General features: G+C 37.4%; 1 protein-coding gene across 6 annotated transcripts in view; it reads right to left on the bottom strand.

Moving 5' to 3' along the window:
- Positions 1-21,297, bottom strand: part of FHOD3 (formin homology 2 domain containing 3) — a 515,605-nt gene that overhangs the window by 455,065 nt on the left and 39,243 nt on the right. The window lies entirely within an intron of this gene.

Here is a 21,297-nt window from a genome sequence, read left to right as displayed (position 1 = left end):
TTTTAAAAATGCTAAATTAGAAAGATTGGGGTAATTATGATTCCTACCACAGGCTATGTGTTTAACTGCTATTTGTTTTTGTTTTTAAAGCAACACTTATTCATACAAATAAAATATTCTAGCATGTGTGTTAATATATAATGATCTCAAAAGTTTATGAGGCCTTCTTAAATGAAAAATGCAAAGAAATAGAGCAGGAGTGTCAAACTGCCAGTCCCTGGGGCGGATGCATCATGCCAAAATTGCACCCACCCCACTGCCGGCAATGGGAAAAAGTTACGATACGTCGCGACACGTCATGTGACATCGTGAGTTTGACACCCGTGAAATAGAGGAAAACAACAAAATGGGAAAGAATAGTGATCTTTTCAAGAAAACTGGAGATTATCAAGGGGAATGTTTCGTGCAAAGATAGGCCCAACAAAGCACAAAAATGACAGGGACCTAACAGAAGCAAGCAGAGGAGATTAAGAAGAGGTGGCAAGAGTACACAGAGGAACTATATACGGAAGATCTTAATGTCCCTGACAACCATGATTGGTGTGGTGATTGCTGACCTTGAGCCAGACAAACTGAAGCGCGAAGTCAAATAGGCTTTAGGAAATATTACCAACAGCAAAGTTAGCAGAGGTGATGGTATTCCAGCTGAGCTATTGAGAAACCTATATTTGAGTCAAAATGCAACAGTTAGAACTGAACATGCAACAACTTGATTCAAAATAAGCAAAGGACACAACAAGGCTGTGTGTTGTTACCGGGGTTATTTAACTTACATCCAGAATACACCATGCAAAATGTCGGGCTGGGTGGATCACAGGGCCAGAATTAAGGTTGCCAAGAGAAATATCAAAAACTTCAAATATGCAGATGATAGCATACCAATGGCAAAAAGGAGCTAAAGAGCCTCTTGATAAGGGTGAAAGTGGAGAGTGCAAAAGCAGGTTTGAAACTCAACATTAAAAAAACTAAGATCATGACATCCGGTCCCATCACCTCCTGGCAAACAGAAGGGGGAAAAAATGGAAGTAGTGACAGTTTTTATTTTATTTGGAGGGGAGGTACTCCAAGATCACTGCAGACGGTGACTGCAGTCATGAAAGAGGCTTGCTTCCTTGGGAGGAAAGCTATGGCAAACCTAGACAGCAAAAAGCAGAGACATCATCTTGACAACAAAGATCTGCATAATCAAAGCTACGGTTTTCCTAGTAACAATGTATGCCTATGAGAGTTGGACCATAAGGAAGGCTGAGCATGTGGTGCTTTTGAATTGTGGTGCTGGAGAAGACTGTTCAGAATCCCTTGGACTGCAAGGAGATCAAATCAGTCAATCCTAAAAGAAATCAACCCTGACTGTTCTTTGGAAGGACGGATACTAAAGCTGAAGCTCAAACACTTTGGCCATTATCATTAATAAGAGAGGATTCACTAGAAAAGACTCTGATGTTGGAAAAGACTGAAGGCAAAAGGAGAAGGGATAGCAGAAGATAAGATGGTTAGGTAGTGTCATTGACGCAATGAACATGAATTTGGGCAAACTCTGGGAGATAATGGAGAACACAGGGGAGTCTGGCGCACTGTGGTCCATGAAGTTACGAAGTGTCGGACACAACTTAGCGATTGAACAATAAAAACAGTTAGTCCTTGATTTACGACCATAATTGAGCTCAATATTTCCATTACTAAGCAAGGCAGTTGTTAGGTTTTTCTCCATTTTACTATCTTTGTTGCCACTATTGTTAAGTGAATCACTACCCCATTGACTTTGCTTGTCAGAAGTTCACTAAAAGTGATCATATGACCGCAGGACACTGCAACTATCATAAATATGAGTCAGGTGCCAAGCCTCCCAATTTTGACCATGGAGATGCTGCAACAGTTGTGTAAAAATTGGTCCTAAGTCACTTTTTTCAGTGTCATTGTAACTTCAAAAGTCACTAAACAAATTGTTGTAAGTCCAGGAATACCTGTGTTAAAATGAGGCCAACTGGCTGCATGCAGCCTCCAAACTGTTGTAGATAGTCCCCATTAACAAGTATAAAGGGAAGACTCTTAAATATAGTAACTGTATTTAGTGAAATAGTGCTTCTGAATTAGGTTTGATTCCTGGCGATTTCACAGTCATGGCACATGCAATTTCTGTGCAACAGCACTATGCAAGTGACTTGCCAGTGCTTTCTTCCAAAACATTTTTGACTTTAAAGTATAGCATGTAGCCTTGGAATTCAATTGACTCTCCTATCTGAATATTAACAAGACCAATCCTACTTAGTTTTCAAACCCACATGTCATCTACTACTGAGACCATTGCATTTAATTACATGTACTGATTTGGGTCCAAACCCCACCCCATTAAACCAGTTCAGGTTTAAAATCTACATGTTTTCCCAACATTTTCTCTAGCCAAGTATATATTTTTTTCCAGTATCTTTTTGCTTTAACACGTTTCCACCATGCATGATAATAAATACTTCACTTATGTTTACATTTCCAACATCTATCTGACATATTTTTAAACATTTTTGCCAATTTTGCTGGTGGCAAGTGCCATCTATAAAACAATTTATATAAATTTTCTTTATAAGAAGCTGCCATTGTCAGTTTATAATTCCTTTCCCACAAGTTTTGCCATTTTTATAATTCTATGTTATATCCAAAGTTCTTTGCCCATGTTATCATTGTTTCTTTAACGTGTTCATCTTCCATTTTCAAATTCAATAAAAATGTATAGATTTATAACCTAAAACTGTATTGGTTTTTTTGGCAGCTGCAGCACAGTGCTGGCTTATATTTAAGTGATTGTCCACTAGGACTCCAAAGTTCCTGTTACTACTATTGAGCGAGGTATCATCTATACTGTACCTGTGCATGTGGTTTTTCTTGCCTAAATGTAGAACCTTACTTTTTTCACCATCAAATTTCATTTTGTTAGATAAAACCCAATGTTCAAGTCTGTTAAGATCCTTCTGTATCTTCTGGAATGTTGGCTATTCCTGCCAGCTTGGTATCATCTGCTAATTTGATGGGTTCCCCCTCTATCCCTCATCCAAATCATTGATGAAGATGTTAAAGAGTACTGGGCCTAACAGAAGGTACCCCACTGCATACTTCCCTCTATGTAGATGCAGTTCCATTGAGGACTACATGTTGAATGTGATTGGTCAGCCAGTTACCAAGCCATCTGATGGTGATGCTGTCTAACCCACATTTTTCTATCTTATCAAGTAGTAGGTTGTGAAATCAAATGCCTTACTGAAGTCCAAGTAAATTATATCCACAGCATTCTTCTGGTCCATTAATTTTGTCATCTTGTCAAAGAATGCAATAAGATTTGTCTGGCATGATCTGTTTTTGACAAACTCATGTTAGCTTTTGGTTATGACTTTTTTTGTCTGTAGGTGTTCACTGATTTGTTGTTTATCTTTTCCAGAATCTTCCCAGGTACTGAGGTCAGGCTGATAGGTCTGTAGTTTTCTGGATCCATTTTTTTGAAGATGGAAACAGCATCAGCTCTTTTCCAGTCCTCTGGTAGTTCCCCAGTGCTCCAGGATCTTTGAAAGATATAGTTCAGTAGTTCTGAGATCACATCTATCAGTTCCTTCAGAACCTTGGGGTGTAATCCATCTGGTCCTGGTGATTTGAACTCATCTAGGGTGAACAAGTGCTCACTTACCATTTTCTTGCCTATCTTAACTTGTGTTTCTGTTTTTTACAGTACTATTTTTGATAGGTTGGACTGTTTTTTCTTTTTGTGTAAAGGATAACTTGGAGAGAGTGATTTAAATTTAATAGTGAATTTTAAAATATGCATGTTAAGACAAAGTTTAAAAAGAGGTATTAGAAAGTTTTGGTTTCAGAAATGTTTTTAAAGAAAAGTTTAGTGTTTTAAAATGGATGAAAAAATATTTTTCCCATTAAGGTTAAAGAATCTGAACAAATACAGTGAATTTTGTTAATATAAATGGTGATAGTTTATAAAAAATATTAAGTGCAAATAGAAATATATATTATTTCCATAGCAAGGAAGATAAAGCAGAAATGGTTAAATTGATTTTTTTATTCAAAGAAGAGTATATATTTATGTTTTTTATTTGGATATCACTTCTGGATTTTGTGCTTGTGATGAAAAAAATGAAACTTTTACTTTGATTTTGCCGATTAGATAGATTTGTTATTATAATAATGGTGGCAAGAATAGCATGTGCACAGTGCTGGAAAAATGAGAATATACCATCAGAGGAAGAAGTAATAAGAAAAATCCTGGACTGTGCTGAGATGGACAAATTAACAATAAAAGAAAAGGAAGATACAGAGTATTATATAATATGGAACAAGTTATATGTCTGGTTGGAGAAATAATAGAGGAGAATAAATATGGAAAGGTCAAAAGTGAAAATATGTGTATAATAATGTATAATAATAATAATATGAATTATTCTTAGGAAGAAGTAAAACATGAAGGAAGAAAAATGTAAATAAGAAATAACGGGGCTATAAGGACAAATATTCTAAAGAAGAATAAGGGGGAAATGTAAATAATAGATTACCGTTACGCAATTGCTGTAAAAAAAAGGAGTATATATATTGTGTGTATGTGTGTTATGTTTTGCTTTGTTTTGTTTTGTCTTGTTGGTTAAAAATAAAAATTAAAATTAAAAAAAGAGATTAGTTATTACAGAAATGGCTAGTTATATACTAATGTCTAAAAGTAAAAAGTTGAGCATGGAATGCTATTATCTTGTACTGTGCAAAAAAAGAGTTGGAAGTCAACAATTTTTTTCTTTCTTCTCTTGTACCTCATATTTTCTTTCCCCCTCTCTTTTTCCTTCCCTTAATTTCCTATTTTTATTTTTCTTTGTATTTTATATGTTGATAAAGCAATAAAAGTCAAGAAACTTGAAATGTTAAAAAAAGATAGAAACGAATCATTTATTGACCCACAAAGATATTTTTGCCTCAGCTTCTCATAAAACTCAAGACTGATGAAAAAAATTGTGAAAACAGTGAACAAGGAAAGTGAATGTTTTCATTATTTGAGACAGATGTTTCCAATAAAGGAGGTGAAGATTAAGGAGAGCATTTCTGTTGGTCCACATATCAGACTTTGTCATCAGTGATCTGAAAATTGTTATTTGGGCCAGAGAAAATCACTTGAAAGCATTCACGGATTCAAACATTCATTGAGAATTGTCTTGGCAACTACAGTGCACCAAACTACATTTAGCTAGTTGACAAACTTCTTACACTATACAAGACCATCAAGTGTAATATATCATTGAGGATTCATTTTCTGAATTCAGTCTTTCCCAAAAATTCCAGGTGCAATCAATAACAAACATGATGAAAGGTTTCACCAGGACATTGTCACACTGGAAAATCAGGTCAACTGGAATTCATCAATGCTGACTATTATTGTATTCTGCAGCAAGAAGTTTGGACACTGAGTACAAACAAAAAATCAGCTGCAAAACATTTTTGGCCCTGTTGAAGTCATGCAACTTGTTGAAAACATGTGATTCCATACAACAGGGCTTTTCAACCTTTTCACAGATTGTACCACTTTTAAGACATGACAATATTTGAGTACCACCAGTGCTTAGCAAGGTGTCAAAACTTGATGACTAAAAAGGGGGGTTGGGTTTTACTGATTATATTCATTTGTTGTTATAGAAACGGCTAGTTTATAATATTATGGAAAAGTAAAAAGTTAAGGTTCAATGTTAATGCTTCTTACTACTGCAACAAAAGAAGTTTGTTCTTTTTCCCTTCTCCCTCTCACTTTTCTCCCCTTTTTTCTCCCCACGGTGTCCTACTATTTGCTTCTATATTTTTGTATTTTATTCTATAATCTAATAAAATATTACAAAGTGTAGAAAAAAAAGAAAAAAAGTACCAGTTTTAATTTCTTTGATGACTGTTCCTTTGCTGAATCAGTTTCTTTTGCACTGACAAATATATGATAAATTTATCCACGTTTATTAATATACATCACTACCAGCTAGCTCAGGGCTCTTCAAACTTGGCACTTTTAAGACTTGTAGACTTCAACTTCCAGAATTCCTTAGTCATCATGGCTGGTTGAGGAATTCTGGGAGTTGAAGTCCACAGGTCTTAAAAGTGCCAAGTTTGTAGATCCTTGAGCTAGCTGGTCGGCCCTTTTTCCTCTCTTCCTCTCCTCTTCTTCCTTCCTGCCTTCTGAGGTCTCCTTCCACAGTGTAGTAAGAATTCACCCCCCCCTGTATACTTAAAGACACAGGAATCAAGTGCAAAGCAAAAAAAGCTCAGAAAAACCTTTCAGAATAAAGAAACACATAAACTCCAGGCTTTTTTTCTTTAAGTTGCCTCAGGCATGTCACAATGTTGCAACCTGAGACTGAAAGGCTCTGGCAATTGCAAAAAGCTTTAGCCTTAAATTAAGCCTGTTTACCTTCAAAGAAAACTTTCTAAAAGCCATAGACCAGTGATGGCGAACCTTTTAGAGACCGAGTGCCCAAACTGCAACCCAAAATCCACTTATTTATTACAAAGTGCCATGGCCACATCAGCATTGTGGTGCCCTCGGGGGGAGGGGGCAGGGAGGTGCCTCTGAGTGCCACCTCTGGCATGCAAAACCCGGGGGGGCACAAAATGGGCCACCATGCTGCAAGGCGCAAAAATGGCCGCTGCTGCACCACGAGGTGCAGATACGAGACACTGCACCATGAAACAGGGCAGGGCTAGTGAATATCACACAGGCACTAGCCCCACCCCATTGGCAGTGCATGAGTGCTCACGGCCTCATGCGTGCATGCACGTATGTAAAATGCTTCCCCCTCTTTTCTTCCAGTCCACCAATCGACAATGATCATTGACCTCTGCTCTACCACCTCTACTCGAGCTTGCTAGTCGGCCGCTTCGCCTCCTTTGTGCTGGGTGGGGCTTCTGCTCCAGGCGGTGGGAGCGGCCTGATGGACCTGCTGCTGGTGGCGGTGGTTGCACGTGTCAACAGAGAGGGCGCTGAGTGCAGCCTCTGGCACGCGTGCCATAGGTTTGCCACCACTGCCATAGACAGACTCAAGATAAGGGAGTAAAGCTAATTACATTTGTTTAAAGGGATTAAACCTATGGAAGGCAACACTTTGGGCTCACTGCTAGCCTTTCTGAAACCAAATAAAATATTCCAATAACCAAAGCACACAAACCAAGCCCCTGAATTACAAAACACCGTAAAAACTGCACAAAAATCTTTATGGTAACCCAATCAAGCTGCCAGCTGATCCAGAACTAAATAAACCCACCTCCTTTCTGGCATGCTCGTCTCCCGGCTTTTCATTTCATCAGTGCTGATTGCATTCTCCTGGCTGGAGAAAACGAACCAGAAGACCTTTTCTTCCAGCAACAGCTGCTGCTTCTTCCCTGTCTCTTTTTCCTCTCTGCCTGCAGAGCTCTCCTTCCATAGCTTCTTCTCCATCTCCTTCTTTCCATGTTGTCTTTTTCCCTTTCCCACCAAAACCACCTCCTTTTATAGCCTCTCCTCTACTCCCCCTTTTTCTTCAGTTCACATCCAGCTCCGTGCTGCTTCTGGAAGCGCCAGTCAGCTGGAGCCCTGCCAGCTCCTGGGGTTTCTGCCGAGCCCCGACAGTCCTGCAGCTGGAGTTGCCTCTCCCTCAGGCTTGGGTCGCTTCAGCTCATTCCCCTTCCCCACTACACTTCTCTAGGGCAGTCGTGTACCATCTGCCACATGCCAAAGTACTACAGGTGGTACGCGTATCACCAGTTGAAAAGCCCTGCCATACAAGATAGTCATTTAAGTTTAATTTCATATTTCTCAAGATACCTATATGATATGGTCATTCTGAAATTATTTGCGTTCTATTGGAAGAGATCTATCACAATCACCAAAAGCTTTTCATGAAACAAAACATTTGAAAAAAATGTTACCCATTTTTTTAGGTAAGGCATAATTCTCTGGCTGTGCGTACTGTGTTTCACTGGCTATAAAAACTGCTACAGTACTTGGACAAGGCTTGCTAAAGTGCTAATTTATTGTTCATTAAGGAAGTAAGCTTCATTTGAACACAATAGAATCATGGAGTTGGAAAGAAGCCATTCATGCCACTGTAGTATCCAATTAACTTCTTCAACAAATGATTGTCTAGACCAGTGGTTCTTAACCTGGGCAATATCGCCCCCCAGGGGGGCAATTTCATTTTTCAGGGGAGCGATGGAATGAAAAGGGGCGATGTGGGGGCGAAGGAACAAAAAGGGGGTGATATGGGGGCAACGGAGCAAGAAGTTTTGGGGACATTTTTGAGCCTGCCCCTGCGGCTCCAAGCCTCCTCCGTCATTTGGAGAGAGAGAGGTGCTTCTCTCTCTCTCTCTCTCTCTCTCTCTGATGCGGATTTGCCCCCTCACAGGGCTCCTGGTTGGCAATGAGCCCAGGTGCCCCGCCTCCTGGGACAAGCGCAGCCAGGAAGTCCATTTCCCTGGCTGGCCGCGTACCAAGTGCACGTGGCCGGGGAACTGCGCAGGGGATCCCTGCTGGGAGCAGCCCACCAGAGCCTCAGCCTAGCGGGCCAGCCTTCCTGCAAGCTGCAGCCCTGAGGGAGAGCTGCCCCTGCGATCCCCAGCCATGGGACTGTTGGCCCAGCTGGCTGGGAAGGTGTGCCAGAGTCCTAGCTGCTTTGAGAGGTGAGTAGAAGATGGGGGGGGAGAGAAAGGGAGGGGGAGGCATTTTCCAACCAGACCCGCTGGATCGCCTCCTCCTGGGGTCCGGCACGGACTTCCTTGCCCTCCTCCTCCTCCCCTTCTTCCTCCTGTTGCCCCCCGGGCGGCAGTCCTGGCTGGGGTGGTGGCCAGAGGGGGCATCGCTCCCTGGGCGATGCTGGTGGGTTGCGGATGGCCGGGAGCGTTGTGCGTTGCGGAGCCGCCCCAGCTCCTCCAGCAGCTGATGGGGGTGTTTTGCAGATGCCCTGCGAGTTAAGCCCGGGAACGCTGGTGGCACGAGGGGAGGCTTGGCGATGCAGCCAATGGGCGGGGCATTCTGCAGATGCCCCATGGCCCCGACTTGAGCTCAGGGATGCCAGCGGCACATGGGACGGCCTGCCAACGTGACCATGAGCCGGGGCGTCCCTGCAGGCCTGGCGGGCAGTGAAGCTGGGTGCCTCCAGCAGCAATGGGGTCTTCTGCTGCCTCCTGCCCCGCTTCCCACCCCTTCGGTGCCCTCTGCCTTTCATTTTCTCTCTCTCTCTCTCTTTCTCCTCACCTGGAGAAAAAAAGCGGAGGGAGGGAGAGGAAAGAGAGAAAGAGAGGGGAAAGAGAAAAAGAAAGAGAGAGAGGAAGTGCAAGTGCCTCTCTCTCCCCTCTCTCTCCTCACCTGGAGAAAGAAGGGGGAGGGAGGGAGAGGAAAGAGAGAGAGAGGGAGAGGGGAAAGAGAAAAAGAGAGAGAGGAAGCGCAAGTGCCTCTCTCTCCCCCCCCTCTCCTCACCTGGAGAAAGAAGGGGGAGGGAGGGAGAGGAAAGGGAGAGGGAGAGGGGAGAGAAAAAGAGAAAGAGAGAGAGGAAGCGCAAGTGCCTCTCTCTCTCCCCCCTCTCTCACACACACACATACTGAGTGGGGGAAGAGGACTAGCAGACCAAGGGCAGAAAGAGGGAGGGAGGGAGAGAGAGAAAGAGAGACCCTTTTGACATCTAAAATGAAGATAACACTGAAGATATATATATAATAAAGGTAAAAAGGGATATATGCAGTGTTATCTTCATTTTAGATGTCAAAAGGGTTTTGCGGCTCCCAGTGTTTTGTTTTCGGTGGGAAACGGGTCCAAGTGGCTCTTTGAGTGTTTTGGGTTGCTTATCCCTGCTCTACCCATACAGTGGTTCACCATTGGCCAGAATGGGCAGTGATGGAGGGGGGAGTGCTTCTTTTGAAACATCGCATGCTGTTTTGTGTGTCTCTTTGTATTGTACTTTTTTAGCCTGCACTCCAGTTCGATATTATATTTTCTTTGTGACTTTTTAATCCTTTTTACAGTGTGCGTGACTATATATACTTTCCTCGAATCTTAATTTAGTTTCAGAGTTTTCATCTTGAAATTCTTAGTTCCTGCATTGCGGTTTGTTCTTATGCCCGTTTTTTTTTTAATTGAAAATTTTTAAGTTTTACAAAACAATTCCCTTCCCCGAACCCTCCCAACCCTCCCCAGACCTTCCCAGAGCTGAATACAGGCTTAATTTAATTTTTTTTTAAAAAAATCTTAAGACACGTATAAACCATAAGCAAATCTAAATACATTAATTAAACAAATTATAAAATAGTTGACAACAATATATATATATAAAGAAAAAATACAAGAAAGAAGGAAAAAAGAGACAGAAAAAGAAATCAAATGAGAAGAAAAATAAAAAGAAAATTAAAAAAAATGTCTATAAAATATCTTAAATTTTAAATATAAATTATTCAAAAACTAAGTAATTTTTTTTATATCCAACTTATATTGCATAAAATCTATCCATTTTTTCCATACCAAAAAATACTTCTCTTGCGATTGATCTTTCAAGAAAGCCGAAATCTTTGCCATTTCCACCAAATAAGAAACTTTAAGAAGCCACTCTTGCAAAGTAGGCAAAGATTCCTTCTTCCAACATTTCCCTACTAACAACCTAGCCGCTGTAATTAAATTCAACATCAATATAGTTTCTTTACTGTCACAATTAGAAACAATACCTAACAAAAAAAATTGTGGGGTAAATTTTACCCTTCTTCTAAAAATTCTTTGGATATTCCACCATATCTTAATCTAAAAAGCTTTTATATTTTTACATGACCACCAGATATGATAATAAGTAGCATCCAAACATCCACATCTCCAACATTTAGGCTGCAAATCAGGATACATACGAGACATTTTTTGTGGATCAAGGTGCCATCTATAAAACATTTTGTAAACATTTTCCCTTAAATTTTGGGCTTGTGTAAATTTAACATTCTTCACCCAAATAATTTCCCAGGTATCTAATAAAACTGGTTCATCAAAATTTTGTGCCCATTTAACCATACATTCTTTAACTAATTCTGCTTCTGATTCCAGTTCTACTAACACCCCATAAATTCTCTTAATATGAGTTCGTCTTTGATCTTTTATTTGTTTTAACAAATTCTCATCTTCTCTAAGCAAACCCACATTACGATCTATCTTCCACCTCTCCACTATTTGTCTATAATGAAACCATGAGTAAATAATATTTTCTTGTGTTAAATCTTCCAAAGATTTTACCATCCCATCTAAGTAATTGTGCATAAGAAACGCTATCTATCTTGACTCCTCTCCTTATCTCTTCTATCGCATGCCACGGTATGGCCCATAGTGGAATTTTAAAATCACTTCTATAATATTTCTTCCAAACCTGAAGTAAAGAAATCCTTATAATATGAGATTTAAAAACCCTATCAACCTTTTTATTAAAAATTAAATAGGCATGCCATCCAAAAAGTAAATCCCAACCCTCCAAGAGGAGTATTTCTACATTTGTTAAATTAACCCAATCACTAATTAATGTTAAAACCACAGCATTTAAGTTTTACTCTTGGTTTTTTCCCTGCCCAAATGAATTTATTGATACCTTTCTGCCATTTGTTTAAATTAACCTCATTCTTTAAAATGGGTATCATTTGAAATAAAAAAAGAAACTTTGGCAGAACATTCATTTTAATCGCCGCAATTCTTCCCAAAAGAGATAATTGCAGCTTCTCCCAATTTTCCAAATCTCTTTGTATTTTGACCCACAGCCTTTCATAATTATTTTTATACAATTTTGCATTAGAAACAGATAAAATAACCCCCAAATATTTTACCTTATTGACAACCTCAAAATCTGTCAACTTAACCAAGGTCTCCTTATCCAAATTAGTCATGTTTTTAGGCAATATTTTAGTCTTATTGTTATTAATTTTAAAACCTGTCCATACTAATATATCAATTGTAATAACTCTACTACAGAATTAAGTGGGTTGAGATAAAGTAACAACCAAGTCATCTGCAAAAGCCCTTAATTTATATTCTTTTTTATTAACTTCTATTCCTTTTATTTGCTGTGATTCTCGAATTTTAATCAACAAAATTTCCAAAGTTAAAACAAACAGCAATGGTGACAATGGACAACCCTGTCTAGTCCCCTTCTCTATTAAAAACACCTCTGACAAACCCCCATTAACTATGAGTTGTGCCGTTTGCTTTTTATAAATAACACAAAGAGCCTGTAAAAATTTTTCTCCAAAATTCATTCTCTCAATTAATCTTAACATAAATTGCCAGTTCAGCTGGTCAAAAGCTTTTTCAGCATCTAAGAATATCAATCCTGCGGAAACCTGATTATTTTTATCTAAATATTCTAATAAGTTAATAATTTGTCTAACATTATTCTTCATATACCTTCCAGTTATAAAACCCATTTGATCCATATGTATTACATGATGCAAAACCCTCATAAGTCTATTAGCTAAAATTTTCGAAAAAATCTTATAATCTACATTTAAAAGAGATATAGGTCTATAATTCTTTGGCAAAGTAAGATCTTGATCTTCTTTTGGAATCAAGGATATAAAAGCTCTACCCCATGACGGGGGAATCTCTGAACCCTGTAATATATTATTAAAAAGCTCCCTTAAAGGTTGAATCATCTCTTGTACCAAAGTTTTACAATAGACAGATGTCAATCCATCCGTACCCGGTGCTTTACCTAATTTTAATTCTTTGATTACTGTCTCAATTTCCTCACTAGTAATCAGACCATTAATTTCTTGTTTCTGATCTTCTGTTAGTTTAGGAAAATTAGCTTCTTTTAAATAATTATCTATATCTGAGACCTGCACTTTAGTACTCATATATAATTTTTGATAATAATCTAAGAAAGATTTCTTAATCAACTCCTTCTGATATACCAATTTACCATTATAGTTTATTTTATCTATGATTCTCTGTCTCTGCTTCTTTCTCAAATGAAAAGCCAACCCTCTCCCTGGTTTATTGGCATTACAAAATGTATTTTGTTTCATATACAATAAATTAGTTGCAGTTTGATCAGCCATCAACATGTTAAATTGTGATTTAAGCAATTTTATAGATTCCTTAATCTTCTCATCTGTGGAGTTTAAAATCAGAGCTTTTTCTTTTAATTTAATCTCATCTTCCAACTCCTTACGTTTCTGCACCTGCTTCTGTCTATGAACCTTATTCATTTGTATCAAAATCCCCCGCATATAAGCTTTACCTGCATCCCAAACCATTGACATTGAAGTTCCCTTATACATATTTAAAGCAAAATAATCCTTTAATTGCTCCTTTAATTTTTGAACATTCTTTTCTTGTCTAAATAAATTTTCATTCATCCTCCAAGATCTCCTCTCCTCTTTTTCATTAACCAATTCCATCCAAACTGGACTATGATCCGTCAATGTCCTAGGAAAGATCTTAACATTCTTTACCCTAAAATATAAATCCGTTGTAATCAAGAAAAAGTCAATTCTTGAAAAAGATTGATGTCTATCCGAAAAGAAGGTAAAGTCTCTCTCTTCCAAGTTATGTTCACGCCAATAATCTCGCAGCTCCCAGTCTTCTTTCAAATCAAAAAAGGCTTTAGGTAATTTAGCCTGTTTAAAAGAAATGGAGGGTCCTTTTTTATCTCTTTGTGTATCTAAAACACCATTCCAGTCTCCCATTAATATAACAGATCTATAATTCAACAAAATTAGTTTTTGATGTAACAATCTATAAAATTGTTCCTGTTGTTGATTTGGTGCATACAGTCCCACTATGAATAGTTTCTTACCATACAAACCCACTTCAATCATAACATATCTCCCTTGAGGATCAGATTCTACTAAGCAGGCTGATAAATTTTGCTTAACATAAATAACTACTCCCCCTTTTTTCCCGGGAGCAAAAGATACAAAATGAGATCCCAAACGAGCATTAACTAAATATTTTTGATCTTTAGATATAATATGTGTTTCCTGCAGGCAAATAATATCATTGTTATGTTGCTTTAAATAATGAAAAATTTTCTTTCTCTTTTGGGGGGAATTAAGACCATTAGCATTCCATGTCAGGAGCTTTACCATCTCCCTTGACCAAAAGCCTGGAGAAGACTGCTTGAAGATCTGCCATTGAAGAATGTGCTGCAGAGCTCTTGGGTCTTGCTCCTCCCACAGGCACCGAAACAAATTCTTGTAGAACTTCTTTAACTTCTTTCTTCTGTTGTTCCTTTTCCTTACGTTTATGGGCTGCCCGAGTCATTCTTTGCTCTTTGATCTCTGCTTGTTGCGACCACTTGACCTGTGATTTTCCAACATCCATCAATACTACTTCTTCAGACTGCTGTTCCACCTCCTTGCCATCCAAGACTTTCTGCATCATAGGTGGTGATGAGCCTGCTCCCAGGACCGACTTATAAAACTCCTTTGCTTTAGAAACAGTGTTAAGTCTATAACGCGTCCCCGCATGACTCACTATGATACCCATCGGAATCTCCCATCTGAATGGCATCAATCTTTTTTTAAGTTCATTGGCTAAGAAAGCAAACTCTTTTCTCTTTCTTAAAATTTTGGATGGAATCTCCTTTAAAATAATGACATCTTGAGCAGCAATCTGAAACCTCTTGTTATAAAAAGCTTGTATAATTTCATTACGCAGAGATCTCTTCCCAAAATAAATTACCACATCCCTTGGCAGATTTCTTTGCTTTGCAACCCAAGAGTTAACTCTAAATATTTTTTCAATTTCTCTGAATATTTCCTCCTTCTCTCTATCCAAAATAGCAGCAAAGTCATTTACTACAATCTCTCTCAAGTCTTGTTGCATGTCTTCTTTCAGGCCTCTGATTCTTAAAGCATATTCCATTTCTCTATACTGAGACATAACAATATCATCTTGTGAAATTTCCATCTTTTTTTCCATGCCTTCAAATTTATCTTCCAAAATCTCCAACTTGTCTGCTACTTCTTCCACTCTAGAGTCCAATTTCTCAACCACAGAAGCAAGTCCTGTTAAAGCCATAACTATATCTTGCCTCAAAATAATATTATTCTCCACTAAAAGCTCTTCACTTCCCCTCTGATTTGAGATACAGCATTTCCCATTATGTCTTGCATATCTTTTACTGTTACTGCTGGCAGAGGGGGAGAGGGTGGTGGTGTAGCTTTAGGTTGTTGTGCTGGTAAAATCGCAGGAGAAGAAGCCACCTTAGGTACTGTAGATGTTGCTTGCCGCTTTGAAGCCATTTTTAAAAAGAAAAAGTTTTGTTTCTTCTTTCCTCCTTCTTTGAGAAAAAAAAAATACAAAATACAAAAAAAAATCCCTTAAAAAAAATGGCAAAGGAGAGTTTAACAAAAAAAGAAAAAGAAAATCTTCCCAAAACACAAATCCACCTTTAAGTTTAAAAAAAGGAACAATCTAGTCCATTACATTCCATTTCACTCACTTTCCGATCGCCATTTTACTTTCACTCTCACAAAAAAAAGAGAAAAAAGAAGGGAAATAAAAATCAACCTTTCAAACTAAAGTCCAAGTAAAATCCAATTAAAAAAATCCTTTATCCAGCTCTGTCCGCTTTTAAAAGTAACTCACCCGGTCTCTTTAAGCGCGGAGGTGGGAGCGGCGTCTTGCTTTGTTCCCGAGGGACAAAGACAGCTGGGAGGCGGAGGCAACCCGAACTCCGAGGGAGCTCTCTTTTCACCCCCCAAAGAAAACTTCCTGGGGGGTCCAAGAGGCTCTACCTCTATTCAGGTGATACTCCCCTCCCCCCCTTTGCCCGGGAGGGAGGTTTTGAGCCGCGGAACAGCTGGTGCCTGCTGTTCTCTGCGGTTCTCACGCTTTCCCAGGAGGACGGCTACAAAGTAGCCGCCATCACCGACGCTAAACCATCTTAAATTTCACTTGTAATTCAATCATTAAATGTTACTGTTTTTCTTTTCGGGCACTTCACTTTCTTTCAGTTGAATTTTGTTTTCAATGGTCATTACATTTAAGTGTCTTGAATAAATAAGATAATAATGAAATACATGTATCATGAAGTTTGGCAATAAAGTGACGGGTGGCACCAAAATTTTTCACACAGTTGAGATATGGGAAAAAGACTGGAAATAAATTATTTGTATCATATGTCATGATGACAATTTTAAAGAAAACAAAAAAAGTGTTTGCATAAATTGAAGAATTATTTCCTATGTTGTGATTGAGAGGTTATGTTGGGGGAGGGGGGCAATGACAACTTCCTCATTGGCTCAAGGGGGTGATTCATTCAAAAAGGTTAAGAACCACTGGTCTAGACTCTAGACTGAATACATCCAGTCAACGGTGCCCACACTGATCTGGTTCATTTGTTCCAGGACTGTTCTTACTGGGTTTTTTTTTTCCCTAATGTTCTATCAGAATGTGCCTTCCTGTAATTTAAATCCATAAATTTATGTTCTGAATTCTGAAATAATGGAGAACTTGTTTTGAACTTCTGCTATGTGATAAGTTCTATAATTTTCTCTCAATCTTCTCAAAACTAAATATTTCCAAATCCTTTAGTCTTTCTACATGGGACTTAGGTTCCAGATTGTTTGGTGGTTCCAGTTTGTTTACTCCTTAAAAGTCCAGTGCCTAGAACTGAACACAATGCTCAAGACAAGGTCTAATTAATGCAAGTAAAGCAAAATAATTATTTTCCTGTAATTTAAAACTGTAACCTAATACAATTTAAAAATTCAATTACCTCCTTTTTAATGATTTCATACTACTAACTCATATTCAGTTTGCTAATATTTCAAAAATTTTTCAAAACTATAATTAACAAGCCGGCTATTTCACAGCATATACTTGTGCTTTTCTGAATGAAACACCTGCATTTGTTTCTATTATTTCAGCCCATTTCTTTAATCTATCAATACTATTTTGAATGTGCTTTCTTTTTCTAGACTACTAATATTCCTTCTACTTCCTCACTCAAATTATTAATAAAGTGTTGAAGAGTAGAGGGTCTAATATAATATCCCCTGATCACATTTGCCTCAGTCTGCTGCTACCATGCTACCTACTGTTCATTAATTGCATGATGATACTCATCCTGATACTGGTGAAGAGAAACCAAAACAAGAGCTGAACAGTTCTGTTTTCTTTTCTACTGTTAACATTTTCTGTACTCCTTGACCAGATGGCACCTTGATTCTCCCATTTAATTTTAGATATAAGGAGGCTTTTTTGTTTTTCTTTTCTTGATTTTGATTTTTAATCTGATTCAGAAGATTCATTATTAATTATAATTATTATAATTCCAGTTCTGGTCATTTTTTATTTTCTATATGTGCCCCTTTTTGTTTTCAGAATCTCACTTAGCTTTTTGTAGTCACTTTTTAGCTTCTTCTGCTGTCATCCTTCCCTCCTCTTATCCCACTGGGATTATTTGCAATTGTCCTTTTAGCATTTTTTCTATTTTTAACAAACTCAAAAGCATGTTGAGTTTATTTTTCTATTACTTCCCTCTGCCTGGGTATAAATATTGTTGCCTTGAATTTACTAAAATCTACCTTTTTAAAAAAGCCAAAATATATATCTAATACATGATGCTTTAGCATGACTTAAAATCAAGAACATCACTATTACATACTTTCTCCTACGTTTTTAGTGTTAACATTTCTATTTTTGCAACTATCATAAGTCTGTGTTCCTCAACGATTAATAACAAGTCAAGAATAGATGGATCTCAATAGCTGAGAATATATATAGTTCAAGGTTAAATTGTGGAGTCCATGGTGCTCTCTGAGCTTGATTATTTGCTTGCAGATATTTTATTACGCAACAAGCAAACATCATCACTGTTAAGTTTGGAGTTTCCTTCCTGTTTCTACTAAGAAAAGAAACTACATCTCCACCAAAACTGGCATAGCAAGCTACTGAATATAAACAGAGAGCAAACCCCACACTTACTTTCACTGATATTACCTGTCTGGAAACACCTGCAAACAATCAAGTTCAGAGAACCAGGACTTGACAAATGGATATTCTTTTGTTTTCCTTTAAATTTCTCTGACTTAATTTTTCCGAAGTCTAACAAAATCCAAACAACTCTGAACATAGTATAAAAGCTTTAAGAATGATGGAACTCAAAGGGATAGATTGATTTCCAAAATAGAATGGGAAGATGTTTTAACCCCACCACACCTCCCATTCCCTTTCTCCTATAGTCAAATTATTATTATTATGGAAGTACTTCTACATTTCTATTCAAAATCAAAATACCAATATTGAATACCTTTTTCGTATAATTAGACTCCTGGGCAAGAACACACTGTCCCTGTTTTAAAGCCAGAAAATGTGGTGAATGAAAGCAGTATTAAGGGAACTAATGAAAAAAACCTGGATTTAAATATTACTTTCAATGGATTTTTGATGAATCCAGACTTTGTTATTTTATACTCAAAGTTTTTTATCAGGATCCATCAACTTTAATTACTTAATAATCAGTTAATGGGAAAATAAAATTCTATGCCCATTTTTCTCACAAATTTAATTCTTATCCTTAATCAATTGAAATCTATCTTCCTCAAAATTGTTGTTTTCTACCAATGTTTTTAACTTTTATTCTATAAACCTTTGGGCTAGTTTCCCAATGAAAAAGTTTGAAATATTATAATTCTGTAAATTACTCTGACTTTTCTGAATAATTTTAAACAGACACAACTTTTGCGCTAGTGTTGTCTATTCTTTCTTAGGCACAGAGAAAGGTGTCATTCAAGCCCAGCCACAACAATTCAATTCAGAGCATTCCAGATTATCTCCTAAAGAGCCCTTTCAATTTTCCTGGAAGCCTTAGTTAAGCTATTCTGAGCTCACCAATCATCTGGCAAACTATTTTCCTGAGAACCCTGTGCCTCATTGTGGATTTTCTAATTAAAGAATCTCTGATCAGCTCTCAGGGAAACTCAAGGGCTCTGTTGAAACAGAGTGAAAATAGTATGAAGCGGTACTAAGAGTTATAATTAGCTTTAGTAATGGACATCTTGAACAATTGTTGGCTGAATCATTTTAAACACAGTCACCATTTTCAAGTTATAGTATTTCAGAGGATAAAAACATAAAATAACAATATTTGCAGTGAAAAATCCCTAGATTTTGATTAACTTTAGCAAACTATTCTCATAATTTCAAGCAGAGAGAATGCAATCTAATTTAACATGTTTAAACTATTTTGCCCCAGAATTCTAAATCAACTTTTACTGGGATGTTTCATGAACTTAATAAATTTGTTCAGAACAAACATATACAGGATTATAAGAACTGCTTTTCTGGGAAAACCATTTTACTAATAGGTTTGAGCTAAAATCCATTTCAATCCATTTCTTTATTATTATTATTATTATTGTGTGGCCACTTAGTATTTATATGATAATAGGCTTAGCTCTTGTCTCCGTTTGTTTTGACTACACTATTTTATTTTCTAGTACTGTAGGAGATAGAAATCACTAAATTTTTCAAAGAATGGTCCCTATGATTCCAAGTTACATGTAGAGTCTGAAAGTAACCATGATTCAAGTGAAACAGAATTTTTGCAGATAATACAAATCAGTTGCCAAGCTCATAGAAGAAAAGTGGTTTCTTAGCATTAGTGAAGAAATCCTGAATGTGAATCAAATATAATAAAGAAACAAGGAACATTTTATTCACAGCTCCTTTTTAAACAGCAAAACCCAGTACCTTTACATAAGCACTGTAAAATAAAACTAGCTTCCTATAATTTTACCATTGCCACCTGCAGAATGTCTAGCTGCTGAAGAATGCTGTTTTTTGCCTGGGCCTAATTATAGTTAATGTCCCTCTTGCTTTTTTTGTAGACAAGAGCAGCCCAGCAATATGATTCCCCAAGAAGCATCAAGAACCCTATATTTGGGTGCCATATATGAATAATTAGTGTAAAGGAAGACAATAAAAGGATGTGTTAAGGATTCAGTGATTTTGTGAGAGAAGAATCCAACCCAATCCAAAGGTTGCTGGGGACGAACGAATGATAGATGAATATTCTGATCAGTGGCACAGACACAGTCAACCTTTGTAGATTTTAATAATGACCTAAATGATTATGTCCAAAACAATTATGCATAGAACTACTGTAATTAATTGAAATAATTATTTTGAATTGAGAAATAATTTGAAAGCAGCTAAGTTTATATTTCTTTTCCAACATATAAAAAGGAAGAATACTGGGATCTCACAGGAGCGTAACTGAACTAATTCCTCCCTCACCTTTTGGAAGCAGGGAAATGAGCAAGGGGGAAAAGGGAACTGGGTAAAAAAGCTAAATCAGATAGTTAGGATGAAAAGGTATTAATGGGCAGCTTCCCCTTTAGACTGGTGAACTGGAGATCTATCATACTGTTTGTATAGGAAATTTGGTTGATTTTTCATTCCAAGTTGTCTGAGTCTAACAATTTTCTAACATAAACTGATTGTTTCAGATCCTATTGCAGTATTTCTATAACGGTGTATGTATAATGGCCTAGTGATGAAGATGCTCGCCTCTCACTCAGAAGGTTGAGTTCAATCCTAGGTAGCAGCAGATACTTCTCTTCTGAGGTGCATAAAAAAAAATCTGCTGTGAACTCCGCATGATGTCAGCTCTATTCTATCCAGTCGCTCCGACCCTAACCTGAATTAAGGGATTACAGGGTTGTAAAAAGAGAGAGAGGTTTGTATTATACATCCCAAACTATGTGAAGAATTATTATTTTATCCATGGGATGAGAGCAACAACAACAACAAAAAAGACTTCTCAGAACTGAAAACAAACTATACTCCCAAGATGTACAATTTTAGACAGCTGACAGATGAATTGGTTCTTTGTTTATTTATTACTTCAATTTATATGGTCACTCATCTCAAATTCATGGCTGTGGGCAGCTAACAGTAATGCAGACAGTATAAAAAATATAAAACAATACAAACAAATCTTGGATTATTTATTAATATTTATTCATATAATCCGTATTGACGGTAAAAAAAAAATCCTATCCCCCAAACAAAAACCAACAAGAAATCAACATAAGCAATGTATAGTCTGTCACAAATGTACTATCAGTGAAATGGGAAGGTTAATCCATTTTAATAAATATTAATAATCAAACATTATTACATATGTGTATTATATATACATGTATATGTACATATAGTTTACCCTGCTTCATATATATATATATACATACACACACACACACACACACACACACACACACACACACACACATATATATACCCTCCAGCATTCTATTTTCTCCACAACCCCCATGCATGAC

This window comes from Crotalus tigris, unplaced genomic scaffold (assembly GCF_016545835.1).
Source record: "Crotalus tigris isolate CLP2741 ecotype Arizona unplaced genomic scaffold, ASM1654583v1 scf7180000024351.1097467, whole genome shotgun sequence".
In the NCBI taxonomy this organism is placed as follows: domain Eukaryota; kingdom Metazoa; phylum Chordata; class Lepidosauria; order Squamata; family Viperidae; genus Crotalus; species Crotalus tigris.
This window is presented reverse-complemented; position numbering and strand designations above follow the sequence as displayed.